The following is a 16,746-nucleotide window of genomic DNA, read 5'->3' on the forward strand; positions in this document are numbered from 1 at the left end:
AATGAAGAGACTTGGGAGGCCGTATAAGGGTTAAAAACACTTGCTACTTTTATTACATTAATAATTAAGGGGGCGCTAGGAATAGATTTACAGTTAGGGGTCGACGTTTCGGCAGTCAGCGCTGCCTTCAACAGAACTAAACTTGGAAATAGGTGACAAGGGCTTATATACAAGGGACAGGGGGAAAATGAGAGGGGAACAGTGCACATGGAGCGGAGTTGGTGATGTTGCAGGAGCATTGTTGCTAATGGTCCATTGAGCACTTGCAGGAGCGTTGGCTGTCTTCCAGGAGAGTTCTCCTTGGTCGTCTGATAAACCTGAAATGGTAACAGAGAGACGGCAGAAAGAACGAAAGAGGGTCGGGGGACTTGGTCTAGGAGCTAAGGCTGCGAACTGTAGACAATACGCCGGGGTCTTCGTTTATCGTGGACTGGAATTTGTGGATTAGGAATGATTCACGCTGTTGCCTGCTATGGTCTGAGGGGAAACCAGATTGTAAGATGTACACGTGGATGTCCTTGAATGAGTGGCCGGTTTGATTGAAATGACGCGACACAGGGAGATTTGGTTTCGTTGTAATATCGCACCTGTGATTATTAAAACGAATTCGGAATGATGTTGTAGTTTGGCCGATATATTGTGCTTTGCATGCGTTGCATTCCAATAGATATACTACGTTGGATGAGTTGCAGTCAGAAGTAGTTTTGATTTTTACTTGGAAGTTGCTGTTTGTGCTTTGTACCCTGTCTGCAGTCTGCATTACAATACAAATTTGGCATCTTCGTCCGTTGCATGGGTGGCAGCCTTCGGTTGTAGGAGGTGGCTTATTGACTTTTGCGTTGACTAAGTGGTCTTGAAGATTCCTTGCACGACGATATGCTATGCGAGGCGGTTCTGGGAATATTTCTCCAAGGCGCTCCGACTGTGTTAAAATTGGGTGATGACGTTTCAGTATGTTTTTAAGGTTAGGGATCGCGCCATTGAAGGTGACTGTAAGATTAACCCGCTTGGGGCGTTCGGGGCGTGTTGAGTTTTTTAGAAGTTCACTGCGATTAGTACGGTGGGCTCTACATATCACGTCCTTCACGAGATCCTGGGGAAGTTTTGGCTGACCAGCGTGTTTTGAAGATCGTTAAGGTTTGCGTCCAGCTCGTCCTCTTGGGAACAAATGCGCCGGTAGCGGAGGGCCTGACTGTACGGGATGGCCAATTTTGTATGTCGGGGATGGCAGCTGTGAAATGATAGGTACTGTGTACTGATAGAAACGTCATCACCCAATTTTAACACAGTCGGAGCGCCTTGGAGAAATATTCCCAGAACCGCCTCGCATAGCATATCGTCGTGCAAGGAATCTTCAAGACCACTTAGTCAACGCAAAAGTCAATAAGCCACCTCCTACAACCGAAGGCTGCCACGCATGCAACGGACGAAGATGCCAAATTTGTATTGTAATGCAGACTGCAGACAGGGTACAAAGCACAAACAGCAACTTCCAAGTAAAAATCAAAACTACTTCTGACTGCAACTCATCCAACGTAGTATATCTATTGGAATGCAACGCATGCAAAGCACAATATATCGGCCAAACTACAACATCATTCCGAATTCGTTTTAATAATCACAGGTGCGATATTACAACGAAACCAAATCTCCCTGTGTCGCGTCATTTCAATCAAACCGGCCACTCATTCAAGGACATCCACGTGTACATCTTACAATCTGGTTTCCCCTCAGACCATAGCAGGCAACAGCGTGAATCATTCCTAATCCACAAATTCCAGTCCACGATAAACGAAGACCCCGGCGTATTGTCTACAGTTCGCAGCCTTAGCTCCTAGACCAAGTCCCCCGACCCTCTTTCGTTCTTTCTGCCGTCTCTCTGTTACCATTTCAGGTTTATCAGACGACCAAGGAGAACTCTCCTGGAAGACAGCCAACGCTCCTGCAAGTGCTCAATGGACCATTAGCAACAATGCTCCTGCAACATCACCAACTCCGCTCCATGTGCACTGTTCCCCTCTCATTTCCCCCTTTCCCTTGTATATAAGCCCTTGTCACCTATTTCCAAGTTTAGTTCTGTTGAAGGCAGCGCTGACTGCCGAAACGTCGACCCCTAACTGTAAATCTATTCCTAGCGCCCCCTTAATTATTAATGTAATAAAAGTAGCAAGTGTTTTTAACCCTTATACGGCCCCCCAAGTCTCTTCATTACTTGTAGTCTATATATATATATATATATTAATCTCTTTAACCTATATTAACCTATATTAACCTATAACAGGTTAAAGATATTAATATATCAGATGGCTGCGAAGCTGAATAAAAGTAAAATAATAAGACGTGGATGACAGACTAACAGGAAAGTTAACAAGAACTAATTTATTTAACGGGTAATTTAACATATACGTATCATAATATGCTATGAAACGTTTAAATGAACGGTCGACACTTCAACAATAGCACTCTCTTTTGTCCTGACAAAGACAGTGCCACTGTCGAAACGTCGACCTTTCTTGTAAACGTTTCATAGCATAATATAATCTATGTGTTAAATTACCCGTTAAATAAATTGGTTTTTGTTAACTTTCCTGTAATGTCGTTCATGTCTTATAATTTTACTTTTGTATATGTGTACACATATATAGATATACATGGGTTCATATATCTGACGGCTACGAAGTTGAATAAAAGAAAAATGCGACATGAATTACAGATTACAGAAAAATTAGCAAAAACCAGTTTAGTAGGTAATTAACACAAAGATTATAATACATTATGAGACGTTTTAAAGAAAGATAGACGTTTCGACAGTGGCACTGTCTTCATCAGGACTGAAATGTTACAATGCAGCACATGGCTTAATTAAGTTCTTGGAGTGACGTCAAGATTGGTAAAGGTGCACCACATGGCAAGCGCACCTTCAGGAATTTTCTCCGAGGAGTGATGCCCTGCCTCTACCCAAATTTGATTGAAGAATAGAAAGGGCGACATCATTTACGGAATAACAAGGCTGTTTGAAATGATGAGGAACAGGAAGATTTGGCTTTTTCGTTAACGTCCAACCGGTGGTTGTTGAAGCTGACCCGAAAAGATGTTTTGGTTTGACCTACATATTCTGCTTGACATGCATTGTACTGAACAGCGTAAACAACACTGGATGAATTACAGTCAAAGTCACCATGAATTATGATGAATAAACTAGTTACGTAGCGGTTGACATTGGAGCAGACTAGATTATCATAGAGGTGCCGCGTGCGCCTGTAGATTCATCATCATACCCTTGACGTTTTGCGCCGGTTTGAAGGAACGACAGAGGAGCCTCCAAACTGGCACCCTTATTCACATTTTAACTACAAGCAGCAGAATGCGTGAATCTCATTTCTTTTGCATTATTCTGATGATGACCAAATCTTTCATAGAGCGAAGAGATATTTTTGTACTTCAGTGCCCCTTTAATAACTCATAAAATTCCCTGACAACTTCACATTATCCTGGGTTTTAAACAATTTGTATACTGTAGACAAAAACTCTCATTAATGGGCACAGCACCTTTGCCAGTTCGAAAAGGGTGATTCTTTGTAGTTGACTGGATGGCGGCAGGATCAGTATCGTCCGCTGTTGGATGTTGCCAGCTTGACAGACCTGAAAGCCAGTAATTGAGAGGTTATGAGAGGCTGACAGGCTCCTGACAGTTGGTGACAAGTTAATGACTGTGCTTTTAAGACGCTGACCCTGAAAATAATAGTTTGAAACGACGGTCAGAAGGAGACAGGGTGACTCTATGGCGCATCAAGTCTTGCTCACATGCGTATGCTCGTTCCTTAAGAACCACAAGGTATCTTTCAGGAAAGGCAGTCTAACACATTCCATGCGCAGACTATAACTGTAGCGGAGTCGTAGAAAACAGTAAGTTTAATGTTATGCGTGTCTCGCGTAGCTTGGTGTCTTTGGCTTCTTTTGCTGGCGATACTACAATAACAATGAATGCTAGAGCGTGCCAAGCATTTTTCTTAGGACTTCTAGCAAATCAAATGTAAGCGTCAACAAAGCAACAGCCAAATGTAAAAGAATGGAGCCTTGAAACATGCTTCAGCTTTCTTAATGCTGGCAGGACAAGTAAAAATAATTCACTGGGAAGCATAACACAATATCACTGTCTTCCTAGATGAAGTACTAAAAAGCTAGGCAAAATTTTCTCATTTTCCAGTTCAAGTTAACCTGGAAAAGTTCGAAGTGTGGTAAATGACAAGAAACATTTTGCAAACTGCCTTACCTGCACCTGCATAGTCTTTAGTGGCCAATGTTTGACCTAAGGATCAGCCATGAGTTGTAGTATCCTTTCTTTTCTCCTTTCTGGACAGCACTACAAAGAACAAAATGATCAGCTCAAATCTGACATGTTGGTAATGGCCTGTCTAGGGTATATGTATGTCCTGTAGGATATTTCGCTATGTTATGCCCCTTTGCACAACTGCCCTTAGCCTATTCTTGAATAAAACATGTCAGAAGTTCAGCCCGGAAGCCGGGAAGAAAATGTGAAAGGGGTTAAGCACGTACTCTACAACAATGCTACATTATCACTGGGAAATGAATACCACACGTTACGTTAAGTGTTCGCACCCGACATCCTGTGTGACGTTGTGACGTAGCCTGTGTGACGTTGAGAATGAGGTGGTGAGGGAAACAGAGGAAGACCAGAATCTGAGAGTTCATCAGAATCATCGCCCGAGGAAATTCGACGCCTTGCACGTTTCCTTTTCGGCGGTAGTACCTTCTCTGTACACAAGTCTGAGGTCTCCACAGCAAATGGAAGTTTTATCCTTGCTTCATCATATGATCCTTTAAAAAACATTATTCGATTTCCAATTCCTCCTGAATCAAGCACACAAGAAGTAACGCACAGGATATTTCTGCTGTTCTGTAACATATATATATATATATATATATATATATATATATATATAACTGTTCTGTAATAGGATCTGATCATTTGACTTTTTTCCCATAAAGCATTGATTGACTTTTCTACCCGTAATGTACGCATACCAATTAGCTTGTGCTTCATCACTTCATTCAGTATTTGCTGCCACTTTATCGTCACTATTTGGTCACTATATTAATGAGAATTTTATTGCGAAGTCTAAGAGAGCACACCGTTATTTAAAACCTAATTTTATTAAATACTAATAATATTAAATAATTTATCAAGCTAGTATTATTAATATAAATAACACACCTAATTTAGATGCAGTTTACTTTTTACTAACCAACCAACAAGGTAAACAACAGAAGCAATGGTAATCTTACCAAACCATTCCATAGGCTTGCATGGGCACTCAGCCCAGTTTGGCATCGGATGAACAGATCTCCTTACAAGGCTTGGGATTTGAGAGCTTTTCACTGGTGGCCACATGCAGTGATTATCAACGATCCAACTGCTGGGGACAACGGCCACCTCATCATTTTCGTCAGTAAATCTGACTATTGCGAAAGAACGGCCGTCTGCATAAAAGTACACAAGCTGCGATAAATATGGCAAGAACAAATTTCTTTTCCCTGTGTCTTGTTTATGATGCAACAGGTTGTCAGCACCAGACAGTTAACCCAGGACATGATACACAAGATTATCAATAAGGCCAGAAAATGGTATGCAAGACAAACGTGGATGACTCGCGTAGGAAGCCATCCGAAACAAATCCAAGAAAACAGAAAAATACCATACAGTACTACAAAAACTGAGATAATGCCAAAAGCAGGCCATAGTCTGCGGCACCTGCACAAGGGTTTCTAGAATGTGTGCAGAAGAGGAAAGACCACAAACTTCCCATCGAAAGGAAACTTGATGCATTTGCGTTTCAAGTCACTAATTTTCCAAACGCGCAAGGAGGACAGCTGGGACACCACATAAATAGACAGTAGCGAGGAGCGGCATGGTTTAGTGTAGAAGTCATCCTTGATCAGGTACTTTCTTCCCGCCAAGCAGCATGAACCTGACATTGTGTGCGCTACATTTTCTACTTGAACTATGCTGCCGTCAAGCATCACACAACAGTTGTCAGGCTCCTTCGTGCGTAGTACAAGTTTGTCAATGACAACTTTTTTGTGCTGTGGTCCCTTGCAACCAAGTGGAAGTGGGCCTTCTGTGTGTCTTCTTGATAATAAGAGCCCAGGCAACCTAACCGAAACGGAGACTGGCATTCTGTTCTCCTCGCTGATGCGGTTATAAAGCTGTTCAAGTGGTTTTTCTGGCTTTCGCTTGAGCTTTTTTAGCTTCTGCATGAAGTTCTCAAAGCGGAAAGCACTCCACTCCTCCAATGGGCCATGGCGTCTCACATCAGAGGTCAAGTGGAGCAAAGCATGTACGTTGTGTGAAACATGGGCTTTTCCATAGAGAATAATGAAAGACTCCACAAAATGCTTCAAAAGCTGGTGCGCATAGTCCATCAGTTCACTGCTGGGGGTATGTGATGAAAGGATACTGATAGCACAGTGAAGTACCAGAAAATGCTTGTAAAAGCTTGGTGGAAGTGCACCATTTAGGACAACCGGGCCCGCATACAAGACAAAAAACCTGAATTCGGTGGCCTTCCACCGTTCAACCTCGTCACGACGACGTGGCTTTCGATTGAACTCTGCTGCGGTGAAAGCTCGCAATGACTCAAGTTTGTCCGAAATGTCTCCTTGTACTGATCTGCTAAACAAATGATTCTGGGATCGAAACCACAGGAGTAGCAGCTTCCTGCACACCCCAAGATAAACCACATGCATGGGATCAAGCGGTACTTGTGCTACAAGGTCCATTGGCAGCTCCTCCAGAATAGACTCACCTGTGTGGTGGCATTCCTGGCTCCGGCTTCTAAAGGACTCATCAGTACGAAGTTCTGCATTTAAGTCAGGGAAACAGGTACGGCCCTTCAAATATTCGCCTGCGGTAACACATTTCGTACAACTATAGTACCCTGTATGCCCTTTGATAGACAGCACATAGGACCTTGCGGGGGCATCACAGACAAGGGCCTTCAATGCCACAGCAACAGTTCTGTCATTAATGGAAACAGACTGTTCAACCACCTGCTTGATGTCATCAACAGATGGACGCAAGAAAGCATTTGCATCTAGTGGCTTGCTCTTACCATAGAAAACACCAATTGGAAATGGGTCTCCAGAACCACAGCCAACAACCCTGCATAAAACTGGCCAAAATTGGTCGAGTGCACTCTTAGCTAATGGAAGCCCATCTACGTTTAGGATGATTTCCACTAAAGCTGGCACATCTGCAATACCCGTCAGGCTACGACGAATTCCAGCAGCCAAACCGAAGTGACAATATCTACCCCCGCTCAGTGATATTACAGGTGATGAATCACGAGGAGTACTGAGAAGTGTCTTCGAGGTGGACGGGAGGTCAGGGTGGCCATGGTTGCGAAGCCGTTTCAGAAGGGCGGTCAAAGCATCGCGTGTAACGAGAAACTCGAGACTCCAGTCACGCAAATCGTCTCTTAGCGTAGGATTCGCTCGCACAGCACCATCTCGTTGCGGTGACCCCGACAAACCCGACTGGGAGTCAGTCTCTACGAACGAATACGGCGAGACGTTGAAGCCCGGGGATGGTACATCAGCCTCTACGTCTCTATCATTGCTCGAATTAGACTCGCTGTCAGAACTTTCCACGTCTGTGTCTAATACACGCGGTATTTCAGGCGTTAGATCTCTGTAATCAGCCGGGCTAGTTGGAGACTCGCTAGCCGGACCTTCTACATTTGTATCTGAATCAGACGACAGTTCAGGCGTTGAGTCTCTGTCACCGCTAGCGTGGCCCGGTTCATAAGAATCGATACCGACACTCAGTGGCGTATCTAGAGCTACCTGCGCCCATGGCAACATGGCTAACATGATGTCCTTGGGGATGCCTTTTTGTGTGGTCCGCACTAGGTTTCACACTACAACCTCTCTAATGGCAGGTGCTTTAGATCATTTATGAATGTGCCAGGTTAAGTGCCCGACCTGGCACATTCGCACCCGACCACATAATGGCGCCCCTGTTCATCTGGCGCCCATGGCACCTGTCCACACCTGCTACACCCTAGATACGCCACTGCCGACACTTTCAACGAGCTCAATGCTTTCTTCCACGCGCTTTTGAATGTGTCGGCGGAAAGTTCGTCCTTTTTGTTTTGGCATTATTCGAGACGTAGCGGTTAACTAACTAGAGGAGGTTACCTCTGTTCATGACAGAATCCGAGTTGCGGTATGGTTTGACGCCAGGAATGAGAACGGCGTGCACCACGTATCGAAACCGTTGTAACAAAGCAAAACCGCCACAACAGTTCACGTGTAATGGCGGCCTATCCACCTATCCACGAGCCAACGATACTCAGACAGCAAAAACAGAAAAAGTAAAAAAATACCATAAAGAAAAGCCATTTTTCTCATCAACAAATCCTCAGTTACATTTATTACAAAATTTGCGCTAGTCATATCTTTTTATACATTTGCAAAACCACTTAGATCCATTTTTAGCGCAGCAACATTTTCGGCCACCAGGCAGCCCAACGTAGTTGCGCGTATCATTCGTGTGGCAAAATGGCTGCGCGCAGGAGCTTTATGTTTTCATGCGGTCGTCTCTCTCAAAACCTTCGTAGCTAGTGAGGTAAATGTTGTGTGTTGATGTGTGGGACTCGGACCAGTAACGGACTTCCTGTCACCAACAAAGTGACCGTTTTAGAAGCTCATCTCACTTCTGAGCATTCATCACGCTAATCGCAGTGATGTGTACGCCGAAGGTGCCTGCGAATGTCCTCTACTTACTGAGGCAGACGAAACCAGAAGGCAAATATATATATATATATATATATATATATATATATTTGCCTTCTCTGAACCTGTTCTGAGCGGGACACAAAAGAAGATAATCCAGAGGCCAACCTTTCAGTGAGAAGACTTGACAAGCAACAACCTTATGACAAAGTTAGAAACACTAAATAAGTCATGAAACAAGTGCATCTCTAAATCTCGTAATTAACCATTGCAGTTGAGCTCAGATTTGCGAACAGGACGAAAATTTTGGGAGGGCCTTATTCACTGTGTGAACGACTTCACTGGAGTAACCCAAAGCAGAACGTCAACATTGCATAACATGTGGGACTCAGTCCTAAGTAAGTTACTTCTAAAACGTATAGTAACTAAGTTACAGCTATAGTTACTTTCTTGGTCGAATAACTAGTTACAACTACTGAGAGAAAATAACTTAGTGACATGACAGTTACTTTTTATAAAAATGATGACCATGAGAGGGTGATACAATTGTTAAAAGCATACATTTATTTACATTTACTGAAGTGCGATAAAAGTTGTCTGGCACTTAACGAGAAGCGTATAAGGTAATATGCGGTTATCCCACACGGAAAAATACGACATGTGCATGCAACTTGGCGCATCGCGGTGAAAAAGAAGAGCACGGTCACACGCACGCGTTTCGTACCGTGTAGAGAGACATACACAAGAACAAGGAACTCTCCTCAAGATGCTTTTTCAGGTTTGAAGTTGACGTCCTGTTTGCCGGTACGTCTTATTCCATAGCGTGCACATTGCAATTAAATTATTCTCGTCCTTCCGTGATAAAAACTCAAAGGTTGCTTCACATAGCAGCCACGGAAGCTTAGGATAGCAACAACCGGGGCCGGAATAGCCATTGCACTGGTCGGAGTGTAAGTGAGCTGACCGGAAAGTTCCTCTTTGTGTATAATCATTCCTTTGTCCATATCCACCGAAGGCAGGATCCCATGCAAGGGCAGTGACACTGTTATTTACATATGACTCACTCCGAACGTTGAGGGTCACTAACTTCAAGGAATTTCTGTTCCCAAAGTTGGAATTCCCTGCTTGGTCAAGATCTCAAGGCAGGGGGCACATACCAATTACGGATAAAAGGAAGGAAGACACTGTTAGGGGGAAGTAGGGGAAGGTAGGGGGGAAAAAGGAACGACATTTATTCGAGTATCTAGTTACATTTTGCAGTTACATTCACAGAAATAGTAACTAGTTACAGTTAAAAGCTACTTCTCTGGAAATGTAACTCGTTACTGTAACTAATTACCCCCAAAAATAACTAGTTACAGTTACAAGTTAAAGGTAACTTAGTTACTACCCAATACTGGATCAAGTCATGCCTGCCAAATACTGATTACACTTGGTATAATTCTATAACTGTATTGGTTATGTGTAGTATAGCGAGCTATCTTTAATATGACCGTAACCGTTTCCGTGAAGGGATGATTGCCATATTTGCGTCGCCCCTGGCGGCGGAATGTCGAACGTCGTGTCTTTCCCCCAGTAAACATGACACTTTTCAGACTGGCACGTTGCGTGGGAAAGTAGCAAGAGAAGATTTGAAGAAGAATGCAGAAAGAGTGAAGTCACATTGTACTCATTACCAGACCTCAAACATTTGCATAACCTTGAAACTGACTATCTTCCCCAATGAGCATGACAGTCGGCCGCAGGTGGCTCCACATGCCCATACGCTTACTCGGAAAAGGTCCAGTTTGGTCAAAAAGTGGATTACCATACTAACCAACAGCATACGTCACAAACACCTAGTGCAGCACCTTTGTGTCACGGAGCGATGACTAACATAACTGCTTTTTGTTGCTTGTCATCCGGTTCGTTGTAACGTTTATTCAATTCTGTCTGAAATCAGCCCGGCAGCTTAGGTCTGCATCACTCTTGATTATCTCAAGATAAGGAGCACATCTGTAGGTCAGGAAAACGACGCATTCAACAGCTAGCAGTTACATTAATGAGGGAAAAGTAGACATATTTTCCTATATTCCTCTAGAAAACATCGGTCATAGATACAGGAATGGTCATAATTAAGCAGAAGGATTTACGCAGCAAAGGAATGGTTCCCATGGGAAGTGGTCATAAACCGTGCATGTCATAATCACAAGTGTCATTAGCAACCCGAGAATGCATGACAGAGTAAATATTTTTAATATTTATTATCATACAAGTGCCACTTTTCCAGTCGACGGGGTCGTCTTATTAATTGGACCATGTATGGTGTCATTTTTAGGGATCCATGTTGTCCACATCGACTGACAGCAGGTTACATCGACTGGTGTATATTGTCAGATTTTCCTTTTTTCAGAGAGCATTTGTCTGTACTTTCCTTTTTTGTAACTTTTGTACCTTTCTGTAATATAAAGTTTACAAAACCAATGGCATTTTCGTTCTTTACTACATGCTTTCCAACACACTTAGACACCAGTATATATGTCCCCACGTATTCTTATGTTAGATATCTTAATAAGCACCAGTCGCTGGACGACTGATTCGAACGTTACAAATGAGTCTTCTTTATAGGTTTATTTGTAGCAATTGAAAATTGGTTAGATGACTGCTTTAATGGCAACAGTAACCTTATTGTCAAGGTAACAGCGATCATTTTAGAAGTGTAGCTGCTGACCCCAGTCAGAGATAACAACAGGTGACCTTTCACAATTCTCAATAAACATGATTTGTAATTTTTATATCTTTATATTAAAGTGACGAAGCTAAGAGCTCCAATAGTAATGAGACGCCACAATATCAGCCTAATTTTCAAAAATTACCGACTGGCTCTCCTCTATACGTGATGATCTTCCACTGAAATTTAGTGTTCGATCCAACACTTATGATCTATTCAAATGTCCATAAAAGGACGTCCCACGGATCACAAAATTTCTACGTCCACTTACGGACGTCCGTGGGCTAAAGTAATTTCGGTCTCCGTAGGCTGATCTCCGAGGGACGTCCGGCGGGTGTCCGGCCTCGGACGCGGACGTAAGGATCAATCTCGGATGTCCGGGGGACAATATGTTCCGTCTGGGTTGTTCTCTACTGAACATGCATATTTTTGTCTCCATTCTTCTAAAAATGCTTGTAAACCCAGCATATGTATATAAGCTCCTCGCTGCTGTGGTACTATTGTAGTTTCCTATCTTACTTTTGTTTCATTCTAGTCGAGAGTATTTTCATGAAAAGCTGTCTTACTGTACTCAGTCAGTGCACCAATAAACGTTGAAGCTGAACCACATATTTGCATCATGGTATTGCTCAAAGTGTATACACCTAGCATAACATAAAAAGCGTCCCAACGAGGTACCAGATCATGTCTCTGAAAGACATCCCAGTGACATGATATGGATGCTTGTTTTAACATCCACGGGATGTCCACTCTGACATCATCGGGAGAATTGTGGACGTCCACAGGTAGTCCTCATATCCTGGTAAGGATGTCTTGCAGTCATCCCAGGGACATTTATGGTTTACTGTGGCAGTGTTCTCCGGGACCATCGTGTGGGTGTGTATTGATAACTATAAACCCTTCTGTCGGTAAACTCGGTATCATATCATTTGCGAAGGCCCCGCGCGATACATATTCGTTTCATGGTTCAGAGAAAACAATAATTCCAGATCAAACACATTCATACTTAGTCCACTCGAACAACAAGATCACCATCGACTGATAAAATCTTGGGTGCTTGACTAATAAGTATAACTGACACTGCACAAGGTAATGGCTTAACTAACTTCATTTCAATCCTGCAATTGCCCTTGTGCAATGAATTAAAGTAGGAACCAAAACTTTCGTCAGCACTCAAATTCCAATGCATGATAAAGGAATTTTATATTTTTCATAACTTAACTCAACATGCTTTTCATTCAGTTGATACAAGAATTCATAGTAGCTTGCTCTAGACAGATCATTTTCCCAGTCATAGGATAGTTGTTTCCTGTATCCATCAACTGATAGTGCTACAGAACTAACGTTAAAATGTTCAAAACAAAAGGGGCTCGACTTGTAATCACCCTGATAAGCCTCGGTGCGAACTAGACATACAGTAAGTTGACCAGGAATTCTATCAGGGAATAAGTTTTCAAAGATTGCATCATGAAGGCCCGGCAAAAGCGAGCGGACTTTGCTTTCTAGTCCGCGCATGATGTAACATGCTGGGGATGATCTAAGGGCTTTCTGGTGTACAATAAAACTTGAGTTGCTAACTTTGACTTTGCGTGCTACAAGTGCCGCGCTGTGGATTTTCAATTGATGGTTATGAGTTTCATTGGTGCCAGATAGCAATCTAAAGGTATCCGTATTATGTAGAGCAGTCACTCGAACCCCCACACCAGATAACAAAAGCCTCCCTTGGTTTGAGAGGTTGGTGTTAACTTTCATGACAATTTCAAATAGTTTCCCACCACTTGTCCTAGCAATGCGCAACTTTGCATCCCGAGCGCGTGGATCATTTGCTGCATGTTCTCCTGTGTCATATGTATACATTGTACAATCATATAAAGCCTTCTGCAGGTGAGTATTCGTATGAAGTAGGGTATCAGTCATACATCGATAGGAGTTCAAACCATTACTGCTCGCAAGACATTGATTCAAGGGAATGGTTACATAATTAAATAAAGCGGCACCCAAGTTATTGACTGGGAATACAGTGTCCTCAGTGATACCGTCCGCTCATCGGGTAATTGGTTCACTCCCATCCGACCTCAATATCTGCATAGTTATATTAAAATACAGTGATGATAAATCGAGATACAAGTCTGAGAGATTTGTTATGTTCCATTTGATTGTCGATTCTCCTCCGCTGATTATAAGAACAGGATAATAAACTTGCGTCTCGCATGATTCTATTGAAACTTGGGTAGGAGGTATGTTGAATAATCCACACTCACCCTTCAAAGCCAGCTGGGACTGTGCGTGTACAACGTTGACCTGCGACATCTTTGCAAATGAAAGAGCACAATGCTTTCCTCATAGCTTTATTTATTAGCATCTTACCTGAGCAAGAGACTTTTTTCTTCTAATCCCCTTACCTTTTGACATTGCCCTCAGAACCCAACCCTACCTGGGCCACCTGTTTTTCGGAATGCGACGCCGATCGCGATTCGAAGCATTGTCCACCTCACTTTCTACAAGTGAAAGGCGACCCATTGTCCGACTTCTAACCCGCTTGGATGCTGATGCACACTTTTAAACCCCCGCTGACCACATTTTTCAGAATGCGATCCGGTTCGCGATTGGAAGCATTGTCCTCCAATCCCCTTACATTTTGATATTGCCCTGAGAACCTAACCTTACCTGGGCCACCTGTTTTTCGGAATGCGACGCCGATCACGACTCGAAGCATTGTCCACCTCACTTTCTACAAGTGAAAGGCGACCCATTGTCCGACTTCTAACCCCGCTTGGGCGCCGATCCAAACCTGTTTTTGGAGTGCGACCCTATTCCCAACCCTTGTTGCTGTTCTTTTCCATGCAAAAACCTTTTCTTTATAAAGAAGCAACATCAATGTGTGAAAAAAGTGTCTTATTTATTTCATGGTTACAGAGAATTAATTGAAAATGTCTCTTCTCTTACTCTTTTTCCTTCGAGATCCACTGCCGGCAATGTCCTTCAAAATCTGTCTCCCTAATTCATTTGAGCTTGCTCTCAGTGCTTGCTTGATGTTTTGCCTTTCAGATAACTTTTTCGCCAAATTTTTCGCTGTGTTCATAGCAGTCTGGGCTATGTAAGGCTTTGCACGATGCAAAAGTGGCAATGCTAGCTTGCGCAAACAACTAAAGAAGCCATTCCCAGTTTGAAACAGTGGCCCTTTGTATGGTACAAGATCACCAAGTCCTGATTTAAAATGGATCTCTGGCACTTCTTTAAGATACATTTTTGAAGTATAGAACTAGACCTGTATGACCTGGTCCTCTAAAATGAAGTGGACGAACTGTCTCATCATACAACCTAATCAAAATTGACGTGATTTCGTTCTGTAACAGCTTCAAATATTGCACATTATGGAAGCTGTAATGAATCTGGGGATCATCTTCATGTAAATATGGGACGAGTTTCAAAATGGGAAACTTTTTTGCACCTATATGAGATGATTCGATAATGTCACAATAAATCATAAAATTATGAAACAATGGTTTAAGATTGAGTGGTGTGGTTCCTGTGGTACTGGTTGCAATATATTGAATTGGCGCGAAACCCAACATATTACTCAAATATTCAGAAATATCTATAGTTACTCCATCAACAGGGGTGAAAGTAAACAGTCGTGTATCTTCATTGTACGTTAGTATAGCATTGCTACCTAGCACATCTCTGACAGCTTGTAGAAGCGAACGCGGTGTCTCGTAATAATTTGGTGGATCTTGGACTTCTTCCGTTGCAAGTATTACTTTTTCTAGAATGCCACCAAAGCTGAATGTAAATGGATCTTCAATGCATTGTGTTGTATTTTCTATCAGCTTACTGGAGTTTAATTTGAGGAGTCTCTTGAGCTGTTCCGGGATAACAAAAAGACGTGGGACCAATGATGTATAGGTATTGTTTTGGAATGGTATCTTTGCATCGATTTCATATCTTTTAAAGAAGCGATTTAGTGCGACCTGATACAGCGACCTGGTGTGAATATGATTGGACCATATTGTGTAATGATAGTCACCTCTTCCTTTAAAAGCATCCTTTAGATAGCTTCCTCTCCCAGGTACATATTCTGGCACGGAACTTTAGCATCTACAACTTGCAAACCTTCTATAGTGTACACACCCATGGCTTGTTGCAGTTCTTCGTCCAAAAACTTAATAGAATGAATTATTTGAGGTAGTTGGAATGTGTACCTTCCGTCAACATAACCAAATGCGATGTTGAATTCTTTTAAAAAATCCTGCAGCACGTGTTCCAAAGTCGATATCATAACAACTTCCTTACACAGCTCAATAATGCTTCTGGAAGTAACATGTATAGTAGCATCGATAATCCGTGGAACGTTGCCAAAAAAAATGAAACTTTAATTAATTTTTAATTTTAAACTTTTAAATTAAATTTTATTAATTTTAATTAAACGTAAAAAAAATAAATTACGTTAAAAAATGCCAAACTTGGCGTAAACGTTCAAAAAGGGCAAACTTTGTTACCAATTTGCTTCATGATGGAACGTCTGATGACATCGAGCTTAGTGCCATTCGATAGGACGTTGAAACACCTTTCGTGCTGTATAAAGTTCGTTTTTCTTAGTCCAGTGCTTTCTGTGTTATTAGCTTGATAATCGCACATGGTAGGCGAAAATTGCCAATGTTGCATCTCAAATTTCTCAAAAATGCCATTTTCGATTTCCTTGATTATTTTTGAAAAGGTGGCGTCATGCCTCTACTTTAGACGCCAAGTGAGACAATCTTTTATTTTTACCCGAGAGACGCGCAGAGATTTTTTTTGTCAGGCAGGGTCCGCGAGGATGCGGCCTTAGGGTGCCCCACCTACGAGCACGCGACCTTCAACCTCTTCTTTGCTACAAGTCTCCCGCTGACGGAGAAATGAATGGCCACACTGCGTGAGCTTGTTGTAGTGTCCCCAGAGCATCACTTTACGTTTACCCAATGGTCTCCCAGTTCCGTCAGGCTCATTCAAACCGTGGGAGAGTACATGAGTTGCCTCTGCACCCTTGACGAGACGCCCCAGTCCTCAAACATACCGACAAAGTAGTGAGAAGAAACGATGCGCTTCGTAAAGATCTTTATCCAGTGGTAACATCGTAGCTTTTGTTTCAGGTTGTCACCAGTCCCCCAAGCAGTGTGAAAGTCACATCCTTTTCATTGGTAAAAGAACGTTGTGGAAGTTTTGCAAAACGTAAAATGTGCCCATTGTGAGACCCCTGCAGGTGATGGATGCAACCATTGGATTAGCATCATCCGATAGGT

General features: G+C 42.6%; 1 long non-coding RNA gene across 1 annotated transcript; it reads right to left on the minus strand.

Annotated features, from left to right (window-relative positions):
- Positions 1–4,314: 4,314 nt before the first annotated feature.
- LOC135374233 (uncharacterized) lies at positions 4,315–8,327 on the minus strand. The gene is made up of 4 exons (XR_010416801.1): positions 8,221–8,327; positions 5,308–5,502; positions 4,621–4,839; positions 4,315–4,363 (listed from the first exon to the last, which is right to left on the minus strand). It is a non-coding gene; the product is annotated as an uncharacterized LOC135374233 (long non-coding RNA).
- Positions 8,328–16,746: the final 8,419 nt, after the last annotated feature.

This window comes from Ornithodoros turicata, unplaced genomic scaffold, assembly GCF_037126465.1.
Source record: "Ornithodoros turicata isolate Travis unplaced genomic scaffold, ASM3712646v1 Chromosome49, whole genome shotgun sequence".
NCBI lineage: Eukaryota > Metazoa > Arthropoda > Arachnida > Ixodida > Argasidae > Ornithodoros > Ornithodoros turicata.